This window comes from Pezoporus flaviventris, unplaced genomic scaffold, assembly GCF_033815535.1.
Source record: "Pezoporus flaviventris isolate CSIRO_AGI_PZ_B2104156 unplaced genomic scaffold, CSIRO_AGI_Pfla_v1 ptg000015l, whole genome shotgun sequence".
NCBI lineage: Eukaryota > Metazoa > Chordata > Aves > Psittaciformes > Psittacidae > Pezoporus > Pezoporus flaviventris.
Window position 1 is genome coordinate 11,143,485 of NW_026892563.1, and position 20,459 is coordinate 11,163,943.

Here is a 20,459-nt window from a genome sequence, read left to right on the forward strand (position 1 = left end):
CACTTTCTGTCAGTTCCGACGCCTGTTATGAACTTTTTGTTTCCCCTTGTAAGAATGACATGGAATACCATTCTTGAAAGGTTGGGAGCATTTTAAGCCCGTGGCTAAGTATCACATGTTCCTTTATGTTACAAATTTTTCAGATGAGATGAGGTTTTAAATGCGATAAAAGAGTCAAACATCTTTGAAGTTTGGGAAACATCAATGCTCCGTCTGCCCCCAGCCTCTGGCTGGCAGTGTGTCATTTCAAAACAAGCACTCTTCTGAATACAGAGATAGCTAATTGCTTCCTGTATTTTCAAAAAACCCTTCAACACTGGAGAATTCACTTGTATTGCTTTACAGCTCCGTCCAGCTGGCAGCACCCTCACTTGAACCGCAACGACAGCAGGTAATTGTAACAGAACAGTCCCTGTCAAAACAAGAAAGATATACTATGCCAGTGGATAATGAAATGGAACAACTCATGCAAGCAATAAAGAAGAAGTAGTGCTAGAAAGATGGAAACTCATATTCACACCTTCAAAGACTATAAAAACAATACAGTAAAAGAGAGAGCTATTGAGTGTATCACCGCTCAACATCTCAGGGCAAAAGCAGAGCTGTGTTCACAAGCAGCTTCTGTAGACTCACTTTGCACCTGGAGAATGCTTCCTAAGCAACTATGATGATTATTCCCAGCATCATTAGCACTGCCCATATCAAATCCCATACTGGGAACTCCTCTATTCCAATATGCTGGCAGCTTCTGAGACCAGCCCACTCCAATTTAGGAAATAAGAAACAACTATGAAATATATTGTCTGTAGTCTTCTTAAATCCGAACAGTTAAAAGAGAGTTTTTGCTGTTTCTTTAGCATTAGTGTTTTTCAATGTTTGTGTGGGATTTGCCTCTTTTGCTGTCGCAGTTTATAGAAATCTCTGCCCTTTTTTGGAATACTTCTGATTTGTTTGACATAGTAAAGTGTGCTAGAGAGGAGGAAATCCATCCATTAGTTATGCCTCACATGCAAAAGTCTAAGATGTGGTTGTTTTCTATTTTACTGACACTGTCCTAGTGCTGTTTTATGCGGAGTATATAAGGAAAACCCATCTATGTATTGTGCATTAATCGTTATTTTATATACAATATTTTTATTCCTTTGTAATACAGCCAAAACAGTACACCGAAGTCAGTGCTATCTGCCTATACTGGAAGGATGCTCAAGCCAGTCTTAAATTGATCCTCATAGCTGCTGCCTGCAGCTCAGTGGTAGCAGCTCCAAGTACAGCTTGGGCTGCCAAACCCACCCAAGAAGCAGTTAGCACAAAGCCAGGTCTGCACTGCTGCATTTACAGTACCAACTGCAGCTTTATCTCTGACAGCAGTCTGGGTATACCTTGAACTGTCCAGTCCTTTCCCCTATAGCGGCTTTGTCACCTAATTTGGAGCTCATTTATTAGCAGCTATATTTCTGGGAACATGCTTGCTGTATGTTTATGTACACTTCTTTTTTCAAGGAACATGTAAAGACTAAGTTTTTGGGTGTTCTAGAAGTACTGCAGATAAAGTATGAGGATATATATACATGGATAGAAATGACTATCCTTTTATCCTTTCACTTCATTACTCTCAGTATCTTTTCCCTCTGGCAAACTGCAGTGTTTTTTCAAACTGTGCTATGCCAAGGACCTTCCCGTGGCAATAGACACATCCTTAGGATATCAGCAGGAGCAGACGACTGTGACATTGCAAGAAGGAAGAGGTGAAGGCAGCCCCGTTCTTCACCCTCTGAGCTGTCCTGTCCCTGCTCTCCCTTGAGCTTCTATTTTTATTTTTGCCCCTGGGACTTAGAAGCAAAACAAAGTGTTGTGTCTCTCTTTTTGCAGTTGTACAGTAGCGTTTCCAGTAGGATCCTCCTGTGGACTGAATTCTTATCTAGTATTTGGTGCCAGAGGCATTATATAGTATATTATTTGCTACGTAATGACAGTATTTTTTTAATATTAATTGCTTTTTCTACTTCCTGGCATTCAGAAGTCAGAAAGTACCAGAAGACGCAAGAAAAGGGAGAAAATGAAATCTATTTTTCTGTGGGCAACAAGCTAACTTTTATTTAAAAGTTCATGCTATATATATTCTCATGCATTTAGCTCAGGCAGCCTACATTTATTACAGGGGCAGTGTCATCACTAAAATCTTTACAGTTTTGCCTTTGAGAGTAGATTACCATACTATTCCTTAAGTGTTCTTTTTCCTTAACTGAGGGAATGCTTTCTGTATATTAATTACCTTCACGAGTATTTATATCAATTTAAAATGTTAACAACTCTAATGTTTATAGCGTTTTTGTATGATTAATTGCACTTTGGCAATATGTATGTAATGGGATATGAGTTATAGTCAGTAATAGTTCACTATTTGAAGCATGTTTCACAAAAATAATTGTTTTCTGTATTTGTGTGTTGGTCTAAGTGAACACTCTCAAAGCATAGGGCAAAGTAAGTCAAACAAAGCGACTTCAGCTGTGTCTGGAAGACACCACTGGAGAAAATAATTCATGTTGCTCCGTTCTGTTTGGAGGAAAGTATGTACGGACTCTGTTCTTTATCAATTTTGTAGCCCTGCTGCCTCTCTCTTCTCATTGTCTCTTGTTGCTCCTCTCCTGCCGGCGTGTTTATGTAGCTCTATCAGGTGAAGTTAAGAAAGGTGATATATACATTTACCTAGATAAATACAATTTACAGACTGGACAAATGGTACTTTTACATGCCGTCACTTGGAAGTTTTAGTCTGCTGCTGGTAGCTGTTTTCGGATAACACAAGAACGCAGTTGAGAGGCATGATTTTCCTTTTTTTTTCTTTCTTTTTTTTTTTCTGCAGCACTTCTTATAATTCAATAAAACCAGGAGTTTGTTTTATTTAGTGTCAAAAAGTGCTGTATTTAAAAATGAATTTAACTTAGACTTTGAGGAGTCTCCAATGGCAACTTCCTGGAGTAGAAGAACATGATGGAGAATGTTTGTAGAGGATTTGGCCAGTAGCCCTCAGCAATCACAGAGTAAATGCCTACATAGCTTTTTGGTTACTGTTACGTTGTTGATGTGAAATGTGGTGACAAAACCTGCCAGAAATGTGCAGAGCAAAGTTGCTAGAAAAACACCACTCTCTCGTCATACGATTTGTATATTTGCTTAAAGATGCTTCTGCAAATATCTTTTAATGAGAAGAAAATGCAACTATGACATAAACAAGTCGTCTGTCATGCTGGCAGTACGGACAGTCAAAAATTAATATAATTTAGATACGGGCTATAAACATCTGGCAACAGTGATTTTAATTTAACAGTGTGCATTAATTTGCAATGCAATTCTACGTCATATCTGAGATTGACACCAAGTAACCTTTGTCATGGTTGCAACAGTCAATATTCTCCTGTTAAAATCAAGAATTCCTAAATACAGAAGAAACGGAAGCGTTGGAGTACACAGGAGCTTCTAGTTGTCAAAAAGGACTGCATAAAAAGCAATTCATACACAGAAAATAATTTCATAAATCATTCCCATCTTCCGTGCTGTTTAAGCAGCCAGCTTATCACTGAGCTGTGGCAATGGAGGGAAGAAAGAGAGGATAGCCAGTGTGAGCAGACTGCAGCAGCACCTCCATGCAGTGCTTTGGGTTTTTTACCCACTTCATGCTGGAATAAAGTTTAGTCCCTTCCAAGATCTGCAACCAGGTACATCTTAAGGTACAAAAGTGTTAGGTGCTCTGAGCACTCTCTCTTCAAGATCCAAGTTGCAGACCATGAAGTGTTTTCTCTGCCTTCCACAACGCACCAGGAACTGACTTTCAGGAATGGGTCTATGTTCAAGAATGCACTTTTCCAGTTGAACTGACAAACAGCTATATCCCAGCTGATGCACCCTCCAAGTTCACATGCAGAACATGGCTAATTAGGTGGGGGGGGGGGGGGATGGAAGGGAAAAAAATTAAATCTAAAAGTTAAAAAGAAAACTAAGAGATATTTGGGACCAAATATGTCAGGGGAGGTTTAGGTTGGACATTAGGAGAAGGTTGTTCACTGAGAGAGTGGTCAGTCACTGTAACAGACTCCCCAGGGGAGAAGTCATGCACCAAGACTGTCAGAATTCAAGGAGCATCTGGATGATGCTCCTGTCATATGGTTTAGTTTTAGGTAGCTCTGTGAGGAGCAGACAGTTGGACTTGATGATCGTTATGGGTCCCTTCCAACTTGAGATATTCTACGATTCTGTGAAATGTTGAGCTCTATTACACAGTCAGTGATCTGGCACAGATCAGTCCCTTTTCTGAAAACAGAATTACCATTTCCTTTCTGGTTTCACCCATATGATGTAGAAATAGGAATCTCCTCTTTCCAAATTAGCCATTGAAGATGGAAAAATACACCTGTTTATTTAAATAACCAAAACAATGATACCTGAGAGATATGGATTAATATATTACATATTTATGTTGCATCCATTTGTACTTTATTATTTCCAATGCTTGAATAGCCACTTGCGTCTCCTGCTATTTTGTTTGTTCTGTAATTAGATGACTATCTTGTTGTTTACAAAAGTGCCAGTGCCTTCACATGAACTTGCAAACATATTTGTTGCCTTTGTAGAGAAAAAGAAACACCTTTATGTGAATATTTGCAAGGAAAAAAGGCACTATGAATATCAAAGCAGAAGAGTGAAATGCCCTTTTATTTCAAGGCTTTCTCAAATACTGAGCTTCTCTGAGCAATTAGCAGAGACTGTACAGGGAAATTATGTGGTGGAGGCTATATTCTATTCAGTGCTTTCTAAAATGAAAACCAAAGCACTTTTTGCTCTGTATTGACTGATACTTTGCAAGTTGTCTGTCAGTGACATGGCGTCAGGAGACATCCACTGCTCGCAGCCATTGCCAGGAAGCTGATTAGATGGTAGGAACAAACAAGAAATTTCAATTCCTTTCAATTTGAAATCAAAGGAGGGAGGCCAGGGAGCTGTGTGTTTGATGAGATGTACAATCCCATGTTTGCTGAAGCCAGAAGCTGTATCAGCAATTAATTTAATTAATTTAATCTCCAGTATTCTGTTTTCTCCATTTGTGTGTCTGCTGTAACCTATCATTCCCTATGAAGATACCCCAAGCTAATACGAGGAGGGTATTGGGTTGAACCTGGGTTCAACTGGGCAGTGCAAAGCAGGTTGGGGTGCTGAGTGAGACTGACATGTCTCAGAAGTGAGGTCTCGAAACCTCTGTTAATACTAGATAAACTGTGTGCTGAGCGCTTCAGAACCACGGTGGTGATGGTTTTGTCCTGTCTATAAGTAGGACATACCTTGAAGACAAGGAAACCAAAGGATTCTTTTGCATGCTTATAAAGCAAAATCATATCTTTATTTTTTTCTACATTAGATGCAAAGTTTAGAAAACACTCTGGGTATTATTATATGGTAAAAAGAAGTGTGAATTACGGGGCAAAGAATAAAATGATCAGGAGTTATATACACTCAGATGTAAGAATGCTCTCCTGAAAAGCACAGCTGAGCAATTAACAACACTCCCACACCCTGTTATAAAATGTGCATGCATTTTGGAATTTGAAGCAGGGCTCATCACAGCAGAAAATGTTGAGCTCAGAATTGGCAGTACTAACAATTTGCACCTTAAAATGCTGTCAATTCCTCTTGATGGAAAACAGACATTGATCCCCTATGCTGGGTGTAAGGGATTTGTACCTTGTAGCTCTATTTCTCTCTAACCTGGGCACTGTTCTTGCTCTGACTCAGGTAAGGAAGTCACGGCTTATACATTTCTCACACTGAAAGTCTAAGGGCTCCAATGCTAGTTTTAACTATATTCCATAAATAATAGTTATTACTGCACACAATTTGCGTTACAATAGTCCACAGAGACTTTCTCCCAGACTGGTCATGCCTGGGCTTGTGCGGTATGAACACAGTGACTAACAGCTCCTGCTCAAGAGAGGGTATCGTACAGGAAGAAAGAAGCCTGGAGGCCTGTGACACAGTGTCCCCGTGTCACTGCCAGATCATCCTGAAGGTTCACACTTAATTTTCCAATGCTCTGGTTTCACAATGATTGCTGGTATGTCTCTATCACAGTTTTTTGGATTGCTTGCGGAAAAACACCCTCCTCTCCCTCCTCCTGGTGAGGTTCTGTGTCTGACCTCTGTTGGTTTCTTGTGTCTCTTGCCACAGAATGGCTGTTGCCCCTGGCAATGTTGCAAAACCCTTCCATAGCACCTACTTCATGCCATTTTATAACCCACCCCTTAATCTCTCTGGCGTTCATTCCTTCAGATCAGAAAGGGAGATTCTAGCTACTGGAGTGCAAGACTTGCAGGGATGACAGTACATGTCATCTCTGAGGGGCAGCAAATGTCATTCCAGATTCCTGACGGGGTTTTGATACCTTTCCGTAAAGACTGATTTCAAACCTTACATGGATTTTGAAGATGCTTGTAACAAGCACAAATTACTGAATAATATTTTAAATAAGGAAAACCTGATTATGTTCTATAAATATTAATCTCAGAATGTAATTGCTTTACTACTCTGTTATATTACAATAAGCCTGCTGGTGTTGCAGCATTTTAAGTAAGTGTATATGATTTAGTTTGTTCTTATGCTCTTCGCAGCAACAATCTTCAGTCTGAAACAAGATTGCAATTTGCTGATTAAAGATGTACCACCTAATCAAGTGAGATTGAGGACTTTAATTGTTTGGTTGGTTTTTTTTTTTACACTTTTTTTCTTTTTATTTACTCTTACCAAATGTTTCATTTTTGGAACATCTTATGCCTTTTCTACTCTTGCTGTCTAATTGGCATTAATAAAATGTTCCTAACCACATTCACCTAGAAGATCTCGCATATCCAAGGCACATGATGAAGGTTCAGTTTGGAAATGCTAGCTTTGAGAAACTACCCAGAGTGGCAGCAGTCCCTTAGGACATAATCTGATTACATGATTTCTGATGCAGTACTGTTCCAGGTTTTACTGGATGCACATGTGACTAGTTGTGAGACTTTGGGGAGGGGGGCTGAAAGAAGTGGCTTGTATTTAGAGCTAATTCAGCTAATTCTTCATCAAAATGGTCTGGAACAGCATATTGGAACTTGTTTTTTGTAAAAATACCATGGTATCATTTGATTGACAGGGGGCATCTGGCTCTTTTTTCCATTCACGGAGGAGGACCTATACGTGAGACATGAAGGGAAGGCAAATTTGTAGGATGAGTAAGGCCACAGTGGTTTTTGCTGGACTAAAATACTTGGTTGAAGTTGGTATTTGCTTGCTTCAGTCCAAAAGAAAGCAGTGGTGGAATCCATGCTAAGAGATGCGATTCCTATCACATCCCATTCAGTTTAGCATCTTACTAGTTGCAGTCGAATGTTTTCATAACTCATGCCTGTGCTCTTAATGATCTTTTCTGCACATACAGCTGAAGTGAGAAATGAACCTACACATACAATGAAAATGAGTTTTTACTTTTAAGTAGATGTTCTTATAAACATTCAAGCACCATTCATTGCCCTGTGGCTCATGCTATTTTTCAGTCCCCACAGCCAAGCTCTTCTTGAAAGCTAAAGACACATTCTTTGGAAAAGATAAGTGAAACTGGCCCTGTGGAAGTGACTCAGAATCATTGGATTCTGGTATGGTGGAGTACCTGAAGCTTTTAATCTTTTTGGTAGAGCTTCTCCTTACCTTTACTTTCCCACTTCTCTCTTCATATTCACCATTCTATATATGCCTTATCATCAAATTAAAATTGCTCTAAGTACTGCAGAGCACTTCCCTCATAAGACATCATGAAGCTTTTACATCTCTTTAACAAGTGATGAATATATGTCCCCGTGCACGTGGGCAACCTCACCTGAGGACCTTAATGTCAAGGTGGAGGTTGACTCAGATGTGAGGGCAACTGCAATCTAAACAAGTGTCAGGTAAATGCCATAAAGCCATGTGTGTAAGACTTAGAGTTGTCACCACTGTGGTTGTTTTTTAAATTCCTTAGTTTCAAATTTCTTAGGATAATATATCTTTATATATATAAAGTTTTTATTATCTTTGCAGAACACCTGGCCTGATGGAGCCTTGTTTATGATAGCAGCTTAGCATGCGGTACAAACCAATGAAGAGGGAGCAGTGCAAACATTTGTACAAGCAAAATGAGAGTTGCACAAATACTCACAGGATTTGAAAATGCTGTGGATGGGCTTAGGAATATGTGACAAAGATCATAATCAATGTATTTTCTTTCCTTCTTTAATGGCTTGCTAATATCTGTGTACTAAAATCTACTTTTTTTCTTATGGAATAGTTTGAATATTCCTTTATTATTCATGAAATCACTAGATTCCTACCTGGGGTATAGTCTGCATTGAAAACATGGGTATGAATGGAGAGCAGAACAGCAACACACGACCTAACTGTAAATTAACAGAATGTAGTAGTCTGGCTGCAGCAGTGCCAAACAAAGCCCAGTATAATTGTTTTTGGTGATACACGCCTTTGAATTGTAATGGACAATGTTTAATCAGCCAGATTATTTTAACTGTGAAAACTTTACAGTAAGGAAATTGAAAGTATATTTTAACTGTTACTTACCACTGGCTTTCCAGCACATTGCAGTTAAAACTAGGTAATTTTAGCTCGGTGATGGCAACCTGGTGGTGACAGGGGAAGGCAGATTGAGTCTTAGGGTCAGTTGTACTTTAAAGAATCTTTATAGGCAATGTAACAGGTAGGTGCAACTGCAGTATCATACATATTTATGTTACAAAACACCTAGTAACTGAATGTATTTGAAAGCAGCTCTTTTGATCTTTTGCTCAGAGAGACCTAAGTCTCAACTAGTAGATAAATACCCCCCCCCCCTTTTTTTTTTAAGAGCAGTTTGTAGTTTTTCCCTTGGAACAAAAAATTTTCCCGAATTCAAGCACATTTCCTTGCTGCAGTTAAAAGTCAAGTGAAAAAAAAACCTGTTTTTTTTTCAACTAATAAATGCTCAAAAAAGGAAATCTCATTTGTGTAATGAATACATTTAATGGCCTTGCTATAGACAATTAACCGCCATTAATTGGAGTGGTGTGCTCACAGAGGAGGGGCTGTTTATTTGACAGAATGACTTTTTGTGAGAAGAAGACATTTCAGAGAACTTGCCAAAATAACTTCATCTCTGGCTGATGGCACTGAGCTACTGCAGGCGGTGCAGATGAATGCTGCCTGGGGAGCTGCAGAAGGGTTTTGCGGCGCTGAACGACCACGTGGTAAAAGAGCAGGTGAAATTCAGCCCTGGTGGGTAGAAAGCCGTGTAAATGGAGGCTTTCTCACAGTTTTACGTGTACAACAACAGGGTCTGACCTAACTTACTGCTTGGGAAAGAGCTTGGGCTGTTATCAGGAAGTTTCATGAAAACAGCAGTGTTCAGCAGCAGGCAAGAGGAGTCTGCCTGCAATTGCTGGCAGAGGCACAAAGAACAGAGTTCTCTGTTACACTTCACTGTAAATCCTCAGTTTGACTGTTCAATGTCGACCGCTGCTGTGCTCTCCCCAGCTCAGACAGTTCCTGGGCTGCTCAGTGGTCCAAGTGGCCAGGACCAAGGTCGGTTGCATGCACGGGTTTGGCTCAGCTGACAGGACTATGCAGAGGTCCGGTCCAGGTGGACCTGCAGGCTGTGGTTTCACTGCCTGATACACTCCTTATCGATTGTACTTCATGCTCACAGTCCCAATTATTTGCATTTAAACAGGCATGCCTGTGAAATGCAAATCGGACACAAATCAGCATGGACATCCCTGCGTGAGCCTGAGGTTTGAGCAGTGGGGTAATTCCCAGAGCCGGAAACTTACTGCTGCTCCCTGCTGAGAGACGCAATTGACTTTGAAGGGGTTGAGGGGAGATCAAAGCCCACCTCCTGCCTACCCCAGACCACTCCTGCCAGTGTGCAGGGTCACTGCCACGTCTGGTTCTCCCAGCAGGGAGATATTTTGTTCAGTTTGGGATGTTAATAAAGGAAGATAAGGGGGAAGCAGGGTGTTACAGTTCAGTTGAGAGCAGTGTCAGGGAGATGTCTAATCCTACAATCCACTTACGTCCATGGGAAAAAAATGTTACCATCTCTGTCTCCCTCTTTTTAATTTAGCAGCCCTTGGGGACAATTGCTCAGTCATAGCAAGATGAGTTTCAGAGTCTGGAGTCCTGACACCACAGGCTTTCCTGATTTTGCAAGCACTGGAGTCTGACATAAGCAGCGGAATACAGAAGGTACTAATTAATACATTTTTGCTATTGATTTTGCTTTTTCCTTTGCTGCAGGATCATTTTACTATCAGCTTTGTGATTTTATTGGTAGATCTGCATAATTTCTTTCTCTCGTGTTACTTTTTCCTTGTTTGTGAGATGGAATTGATGTTGCTATTAAGGATCTCTGTTGTTTGTTTTCATCACGTGTAAAGAGGGAGTTATTATCTTCTAAGAACCTGCATTATCATTTACTGTTGCAGGTAATTGTTAGTCATTCTGTATCAGTGTTCCTGCTTATTGTGAAGCTGATAAAATGCTCCTGAAAAATAGGCCAACTCTGAAGTGCTGCGATCAATATGCAATACTTCTTACATGTTAACCTTTACTGTATGGATTTAATATCCCATCTGATTTACACCTAATAAAACAAGAGTGTGCCTCCAGAGTAAAGCTCTTTTTATTTTTTTTTATTTTTTTTTAATTTTAATTGTTCTTTTAATAGGATGGGGCATTTTCTACTTCAGGTGTCACAGTGTGTCACACTCTGCTCAAGGAGCCATCCTATGGTGTCACCTAGGGTCCCCTTACCCAATCAATCTTATTTCAGCAAAAAAATTCCTGACTTCAGCTATCTGCCAGCCACGGGCAGAGCTGGATTCCCTGTTCCAAAATCTACTGCAGTGACAATGGTTTAAACCTGGGGAAAAATTATCTGCCTAAGCAGAAGTGCTGTGGACTTACTGGGGTAACTAGCAAGAAGATTTACCACACCATCTCTATAACATTTTAACCAAACTCTTACACATTTCTGGCTGTGATCATCAGATTCAGTTTGTACTTTTGACAGCTAGAAGTGGGCATCCTACTCTCCTGATTTGTAAGTCTGTTCAGCCTTACTGATTTCAATGGGATCAGATTAACAGGTGATTCCAGGGCAGGTCTGACCAGCTGGTTTGCTAGCCTGTGCGCCTCAATACTGCAGATGCATTTCCCTGGAGCTTAGTACATAAGGAACATATCATAGAATCATGTGATGGTTTGGGTTGGAAGGGACCTTAAAGGTCATCCAGTTCCAACCTCCTTCCTATGGGCAGGGACACCTTCCACTGGATCAGGTCCATGGCTGCTTCCTTCGAGACAGCGATGCAGTTAAATGGTAGAACATGTTTGCAACCAGCACATCCTGTTTCATAGTCTGGGTCTTTTAAAATAGATACTCTGTGATCCTCTTCAGTGTTTTGATTAGTTTCTTTAGGTTATAATCCTTCAAATGTTGATTGCATTAAAAAGATATGTATTGATTTTCTTCTATTCAATTAATAAACATTTAACCCCAAGCCACCTGTGCTGTGGTAGCAATGAAATGGTACTTCAAAATGGTGACAGCAGGTACATCACAAGATGTGTTCCTCCCTGGTATGCCAGGGTGCTATTGCCCAGGTGAAGGATACTCCTGGATCCTAGCAAAACACATACTGCAAGCCCAGGATACCTGTATTTTTGGGGAACAGATTTTCCTACCTACATATCCCTGTCTATAAATGTGGTACCCACAAAGAAGCAGGTCCCGGTCTTCTCCAGAATTTGATCTCAGACACTATGCATATGCCATGGATAGGCAGAAAATCTAGAAGCAAATGAGAAGGTTTTTTTTGCAGCCTGCTGCTACCACATTTTCTGTGAAGCCACAATACTTAGAGAACATTGCATGGGTGTGGGGGACTGTAGCAAGATGAGGAGTTCTGAGGTACTCCTGCAGAACTGGAGCAGGCCAATGGCATCACATTTAGCATGCATGTACCATGAAGGGCCAGTCCCCACCAGCTCCAACCTCTCATCTTAAATTTCACTGTCTAGAAAACTAATTTGCTCCATAATGAAGACTAGATGCAATGTGTAACATGTTTGTGCTGTAGGCAAATGGGGTTTCAGGTCTTTTCCAAGCTAGTTCATTCTATGATTCTGTGGTTGAAAATGGAGAGTGCTCCACCTGGATAGCATAAATGTCTCAGTGATTCATGTCTGGGCGCCTTATGAATCCTTCCAGAATGCTCCTGTTCGAGATCAGGCAGTGCCCGGAAAAGCAGATGGAAGAAGATTTATCTCACACATGCTACTGTTGTGAACTTTCCTGTTGGTCTGCTGGAGACAGCAGTCTCCAGTGATTTCACCTACTATTTTGAGGGGGATGAAATGCTGCACCAGGAGCTCCACATTTTTCTGTGGGTTTTGACTTGGATTTTTTTTCTGTTTGTAGAATCATAGAATCAACAAGGTTGGAAAAGACTTTTTAAAATCATCAAGTCCAACCTGTACTGCCAAGTCCATCACTAAACCATGTCACTGAGGGCCTCATCTACACATTTTTGAACATGTCCGGGGATGGTGATTCCACCACTTCCCTGGGCAGCCTGTTCCATTCACCTTCTTCTCTTGTTGCAGAACGGTACTATCTATGATTTTCTCCTCTGTAGGCCTTTTACCTCTCTACAGAGGCGAGCAACAAGAACTGCTTAATCCCTACCATACTAATCTGTTCCCTTTTCTTCCAGCATGCTCTGAGCTCTGAATCACACCTGACCACTCACCCTGCTAGGAGTCAAAAAACCTGTGAAGACTTAGAAGGTACTAAGGCCCAATTATTTTAGTTGTGCTACTGAATAATAGACTAAAAAGCAGGATGCCTGGAGTGCATCAAAGGCCTAGTGAAGGTCTGTAGAGACACCTGTGTTATTTTAGGAAGAAATATGTGCAGCCTAAGTAATATATAACTACTGCATTTAAAGATCTATGACATGAAGAGAACACAGGGTGCTTCTAGTGACAGGAGGTTGAGAGCATCCTTGGCAGAGGAATAAAGTGACTAACTACAAAGCATGTGATCTTTCCATGATGAAGATGATAATCATTTGGAGAAGCACTATAAAACAGACTAGGGACAGGATAAGTGTAGATGGAGAGAAGCTGTAGGACTGAGGTTTTTGCACAGTGTCTCCACGAGCTGTGCAAAAAGCCCTTACCCCATGCTGTGCCTGGGGTCTGCCCTCAGCAGGAAAAAGCAGGGGAAGCTCTTGTGCCGAGCAGAGCAGCTGGGCAAGATGAAGTGCACATTGTCCCTGCAAGAGAGGGGTCAGAAACAGGCTTGGAGCTACCCACTGCCCCAGGGATGCCAGCAGTCTCACTGGTGCCCTGGATGGTGGGGAGTAGAGGGGGTTGTTGGGGGTGGCAGCTTTGGGAAGATGGCCGTCACTTCACACATGGCTCTGCTGGGTGGCTGCAGGTTGTGACAGCAGCTCTTCACGTCGTGCGGTACCAGCACCTGCTGAGCCTGCACAGCTTGCAGCTGGGTGCTGCTGCGCTGAAGGAGTTTTATATTCCTCCCTGGAAAAGCAATACGTGGAAAGGCTTCCGCAGGTTTGAGTCGGTCCTCACTTGACAACCAGGAGCTGCTCCTGGTGTTCTCTGAGACAATAAATCTTGAAGACTTTCCTCAAGTGCACGGGGTATTGCTGTGACATTGGGGTCTCTGATGTCAAGTGTGGGCTTACAGTGTGAGAGCAAAAATAAATCCAAGGTGGCCTCATGTGTCTCTTGTTCCCCCAAAACTTCTCAGACAGGCAGTGAGGACCAAGCCTCACTCTGAGACTAGAGAGGTCAGTGTTACATGAGGTAGTCATGTTATTTAAGCAGGCATTAGATCCCGATTGTACGGTCTCAGTGGTGAATTAATTCTTTATGGCCAGTGGTGAATGAATATGAGAAAAGCACACAGGAGACCAAGCAAGCCCTACACAGCTATTGTGGGGAGAGGCAGGAGCCGTTTCAAAGTGAAAAACAGCTAAACACTTTGCTGGCATTAACACAGCTGCTGAGAGAATTCCTCCTATGTTAATCTACGATTTTCATAGCCCAGCGCTCCATTACTTATTTATAGATTTATAGCTCTTCTCCTTTCCTCCCCCCAAGCATCTGGCTGCTGTATATGAAACACACAGTTACAATTACAAAATGCCTTCTGAGAAACTATCACCACCCCTGTCTGCTGCTGTGTGTCAGGGTAGCTGGCAATTACATCTTTTGCACGGTACATGTTGGCTTGGCACCTGAGGGCTCAGAGGCACCCACTGAGCACCCAGGGCCAGACTAGTGCCACCCAGGGCCCACCCAACACTCTGGATAAGCTTGTACCAGAGCTGGGACCAGTTGTGCCAGGGTGCAAGGTGTGACCCATGGGCAGGGACCTTTTCCTCTAGCAGCAGTAACACAGGTCTCTGTTGAACCTCAGAAGGTTGTAGGTGGCTTTGGTCCTCCCTACTGTTCACGTCAGAAATAGAAACAGATCAGTTAATGTATTTTGGGTCTGCTGCATCATGCTGCTGCATGCACGTCTCCTACGTGCAATCTTTTTGTACACATTGGAACAGCGATCCTGCATGTGGCAATTTACTCATCTCAGGGACTGTGTTTTGGGCTGTCTTTGGGCTGGGGCGGTATCACTGCATGTGTTGTGTAGGGGTGTCTTTTATATGATTTTGTGCATGTGTTTTTATAGGTTTTAATTTTTACTGTGAGTTACATTCAAGCTGTATGTTTTGCTTACTTCAGGAGCTGGGATCCTCTTGAGCCCTATGAGGGGAAGGCAGCTCCAGCACTGTGGCCCATGGAGGATGGAGGATGGGCTACTGGCATTTCCACATGTAGGACTTCACAAAATGAGGGAAGCAAAGCATTCCTACTGCTGTGGGAGCTTCAATGAGAAGAGCAATCTGTTTTGAGGATGAATGTGTTACATATGCAGTACGGGTTTAGGAGGGTAACTGGTATCTTGAATAACAGCCAGAAGCAAACAGATAACTATGAGAGAGTGCAGTGCTTGCCTGTGTGTACCACAGTAGGTCATGCACATTATGTTTTCTGCTGGACAACATTTCTCTAGATGTTTCAAAGATAGCCTCAAGAAAACTGGTTTTCAGCAGTCAAGATGTGGAGCTGAACATGTGGAGTAGAAACTGCACAGTCACTGGCAGAAGTTGTTTGCTACTTGTTAATCACATCGTGCTTTCTAGCATGTCTCTGTTATTTCCACGCCGTGTGCTATGCTGAAGTGAGAGGTCTTGGTTATGGCTGTTACCTTAGTTGCAGTGCTGATGGAAGGTTCAAGGGCCTGACATCCAGCGGATACCCGATGCCTTAGTGCAAGTGCAGAGGCTTTGGGAACAGCTGCCTCATATTATTATATTTTACCTTGCAAGTGCTTCAGTGGGATGTATTATCCTGCAAAGCTCTTTGTCATTTTAGCACTTCTGCCTCATCTGATTCTGTGTTCCTGTTTAATATACTTGTGGTGTCTAGGTGTTCCTGCTGGCATCTTTGTATTTTTCTGCAGCTGAAGGATACCACTTAGGTCTGTAGATATATTTCTTTTTTTTTTTCTTTTTCTCCAATATATTTTTAATGATTAGTTTTAAAAGATATCACTCTTGTCTTAAGGATTACTGCAGAACAATTTAGATGCTGTTGACAGATATCCTTTTATGGCTGTCTCAGTATTACATAATATTTTACAAAGATTCTGTTCTATTTAAGTGAATTTGATTTTCTTTTGACCGTTAACTTCCTAAGTACTGTTATCCAATTGTTTCACTTGCAGAATAATTAAAAGATTATTAAAAAAAAAGAAATAAAAGAAATCCTGTTTCTACTCCAGGCAGGTTTGCAAGTGTTATTAGGAAGTTCAGTGGCAAGAGCCGAGTTAAACTGAAAATCCTTGATTAGCAGCTTTAATCCTACTCTGTAAGGAACTACACAGCTAGATAGCTCTCTGCACCTGTCAAAACCTCTATCGTAGTTGTAATTTTATTTATTTTACCACATTATTCAAGTCCTTTAAATTCAAGTCTTCTGTACCTGAAAGCTGTGTCTCATCATGCCATGGACTGAGCAGGTGAGATAAGAGCTTTTACCTCTAAGGAGGTTTTTAGGTAGGAGAAATAATCAGTGGAGGAAGAGAATAATTTCCTAAGTTTCAATGCTTTTGTTACACGACTGTCATCTTTCAAATTCAAGAGTTCCATCTAGAGGAATCGTATTTCATGAGCTTAGTTTTGCTGGCCTTTTAATAATGTGTGTCACGTTTGCTGGCTGAAAATAGTTCATTCTTCTTTCACAGTTTTCTTTGTTGAATACCTATGAATTCCTTTTTTTTTTTTTTTTTTTTGGCAATTTTTGAAACAACACTTTAGCATCAGTATTCCCTGCTTACACTTAAGATATTGTTTTCACGTTTCTGTTTATCCGACATCCTGAAGAGAAATTCTGTTCATCTGAGTGTCACTTATGAATTTGTATCCCAGAAAGTTACAAGGCTCAGATTTTGCCATCAACAGAAATAAAATATATCCTTAAGCAAAAGAATATTTAGAGTAGCTGAACAGACTCTTGCAAGACTGAAACCATGTAATAATACTGAAAATACTGAATGCAGACATACACAGTGAGAGCTAGTAGTTCTGCAAACAGAAAGAAATCCTTGTTCAGTTTGGTTTAGGAGTCCCTGTTTCCAAGTCTTTTTTTCTTAACCTATAGAGAAATATTTGGGGTGGGAAGGGTGTTGGAGGGGGTGGGGTGTGTGTGGAAATACAGCTGAAATGCCAACACAAGCAATTTGCTATTATCTTTTGGGGTTAGGAGTTAAATTACTGATATTTTTTTACCTAATGAACCTTTTAGGCCCTCCGTGGCTCAGATACTTCTGTTTATCTTTTCTAATATTCTTTCTTTGTCAGACAGATTAAATACCTTGGTAATGTTTAATAATGAAATCTCTTATCTAAAACTATAATAGGATGATCTTTGTATTCAGATGTGTGAAATTTCGCTAAAACAGAAGCCAGTTTTCTCACTGTCAGTGAGAAAAGTTTAGCTCTCAAAACCATGTTAGCAACAGGGTGGCATGGTACAAATGATAGAAATGAGCTGAAGAAATTCCATTTTTTAAAGAAAACCCTTTGATGTGTTTTCTAACTATAGCAGACGTGTGGTGTATGTAGGTGCCATACTAGAAAACTGAGGGCAGATTGAAAAAGCAAATTACCCAGGCTGTGCCTGCGTGGCTCAGTAAAAGACAGCTAAGGGGACACTGCAGCTGAGCTGTGTGGAATAGCTTGAATTTATAATGCTTAGAGCTAGTCCCTTAGTAGCAGATCTCTGTAGGACATATCTGATTAAAACAGTTCAAAATAGAGTTTGCAAGGCAATGACCTAAGAGTTAACTTGTATGAATAATCAGAAGGCCAGTGACTGCGCTGGATCCTTGGTTATCTTACTCAGAAGTAAAGATTTCCCTTTAATGAGATGGTTCACATAAAAAAACATAGGTAACTTTGAACATATAAGCAACCTGAGCACAGCAGATGAAGTGTGTTTCTCCACTTAGATTATTTCTTTCAAGCTCAGGGTAAAATGAATTACTTTTTACCTAATTTTCTCCAATTAATTAGAAGCTAGATCAGATTTCTGATTGTCAACCTAAGCTTTATTTCAATTTTGATTATGCTGTACAGTGTTGTCTTTAGTTCTTTTTCTGCCAACATCTTCTGAAATTTTTAGATGTCATTATGAAGACAAACTAAGGTCAATTTCATAACCCCAGGCTTAAATTTGTATTTTAAATGAAGCGACATTGTGATGTGCAATCATTTGTTACTTTATCTAGTCTGACACCTACCACCTTGTTTCTGTCAACGCTGACTAGAATTTATTGTAGTTGTTCTCAACTTTGTCCTTCTTCATTTTGCAACTAGCATTGCAATTAGGTAAATTTAGGAATTCCACAGAGCCAAAATATAAGTTTCCATTATTTTTACTACCTGTTGTACTGTGCTTAGGAGACGATAACCACATGGATGTTTCTGAACAATTAGATTCTATTAACCATCGTGAGAAGTTTGCTTAGAAGTTATTTCATGTTCTGCTTAAAAATGTGGACAGCCTTACAAAGGTGTCTAAGGATTAGTGAAGTCCTTTGCTCCTCAAGGTGTCCAGAACTGGATAACTGCATGGCAAAGACGGGACCAAATGTTTAGGTTTAGCCACTGAAGTGGCTAAAAGCAGACAAAGCCTTCCTAAGCCTTTTTGATTTACAGTTCCTTTCAACTTGCCAGTGTGAAGCCCTTCTACAGTGAATTTCATTCCTCAGACTACCAGATTGCTTTTCTTGGTTGCCTTTCATAACCCCATGAAGTAGTATTTCATAGCTGCCTCTGGGTCTGCAGGTTGCAGGCTAAAAAACACTTCTCCTCAACCAGTGAGGAAAGCTGGTGACTACAATGAGTTTTGAATGGCAGAGGATACATCTTGGGTGGTAAGGTGTCTGAAGTAGGTATCTCAGGGTAGGTGGAATGAGTACAGAATAAAATACAGTCGTAGCAAGTTGAAGGAAATATTCATAATCTTCTGAGCCAAAACTGGTAGAAATAACATCTCCTTAATATCCCACTTGAAACGGGAGAAACAAATTCATCATAAAGAAAATCTCAGTGTTGGCAATCATCAGTTTCAAAGGATAGGACATTCCAGTCTTTGCCAGGACCACAATCTTTTGTTGTGGCATTGTAGACAAATGCTGCTCTGTACAATGCAATAAAACCCAGGGACTCTGTTCTTGTTTGCTCTTCATTGTGTTATTGAGGTACTGAAATTATGATTCAGTGTCAGCAGAAGGCCAAATTAATGGATATGTCCAAATGTATTCAGAAATAAGTTGCTCAGTGAAGGTCATCTGTTTATTTGCACATATATTTGGTTTACTTACTGGGCATAATTTCACCTCACAAGTAATAATACTTGCACAGTGTAATTTCAGAAAAGACTGTGTTCCATAAAGAACTTCCCAAACAAGATAACTGTAAAGCAGAGTTAATTGCAGGAATTTATTGTACTTCAAAACATTAAGGCTGTTTATTAAAGGTGAAACAAGTACCAACAATCCAGGAAGTCGGCAGTGCAGAGTTCAATATCCTTAGTTTTACCCCCGTGTCCATGCTTACCATCCATCAGGTGAAGTTCCTAACTAGCTGTCACATGGAACATCACTCCAGAGTATGTGCATTTAGTTTTTGCATGATGGTATTTGCACTGAAACTTATTGTCCATTCAGTGTTAAGTTGTGGTCTAAACTGATAACTCCAAACCAGAGAAGCATTTACTTTAACAATTAAGTTAACCATAATGTAAGTGCTTCTTTAGTGGGGACAAAGGAACTGATCTTTGAATCTCCATGCCTGTGGCTCATTATATAGAAGCCCAAATTTTTTTTAAGGCAGTAACCAGCTGATTGGTGCAGAGTGCAAACTGACCTTGTCTGAACTGCAGAGAAAACTTCAGGAAGATGGACTGATGCTTCCATAAATAGAGAGTGGAAAATGGATTTTTCTCAATGGAAAGTGTATAATTTAATCAAGGTGGAAACATTGCATGAGAATGTGCTGTTTTCAAGATTAATTTATTTTTTTTTTTTAGAAAATAAAATCAACAATTCAAATGTTTTTGCTGCAGATTCCTTTCTTCCTTAAAGGGAAAGTTTTTTTGCATTAACACATGTACAGGATCAGGCTATAGTTGGCATTTGAAGGAGAATGAATGAATTAGTAAAGGCTACCAAATACCATTTAGAACAAATTTCCTTCCTGAGAAAGCAGCAGAATTTAAATGACTGTTTGAGTATATTCATTGCCAACATCTGCCAAGAATATTCATAAAAGGAGATAGGCTAGAGGTGAATTTCAGAATGATCTTTGAAGGCTGAGGACTTCACTTTTACATTTGATAGATACAAAGGCAGAAAGAGGGGACTTTTATGTAAATTTGATAGATATAAGTCCCCAGACATATAAAATATATCTCCAGGCATCAAAGTGTGATAGAATTATATATAGGACAGGTGATGTATTTGTACCCTTTCCCTAAACTTCTCATGGGGTTATACAAAGTGCAGAGATCACTTTAGCAACAAATACTCTCTAGCACTGTTGGCAAAATATATTGCATGTCTTCATTGTCCTCACGGCCAATGAGAAAACTTTTGTTCAACGTCAATTTTGGGCTACGAATGGGCAAAACTTTCAGTATGAAAGGTTACATGTTGCTGGCTTCATGTTCTGAAAAAGCAGCTCCTCCTAAAACCTGCAAAT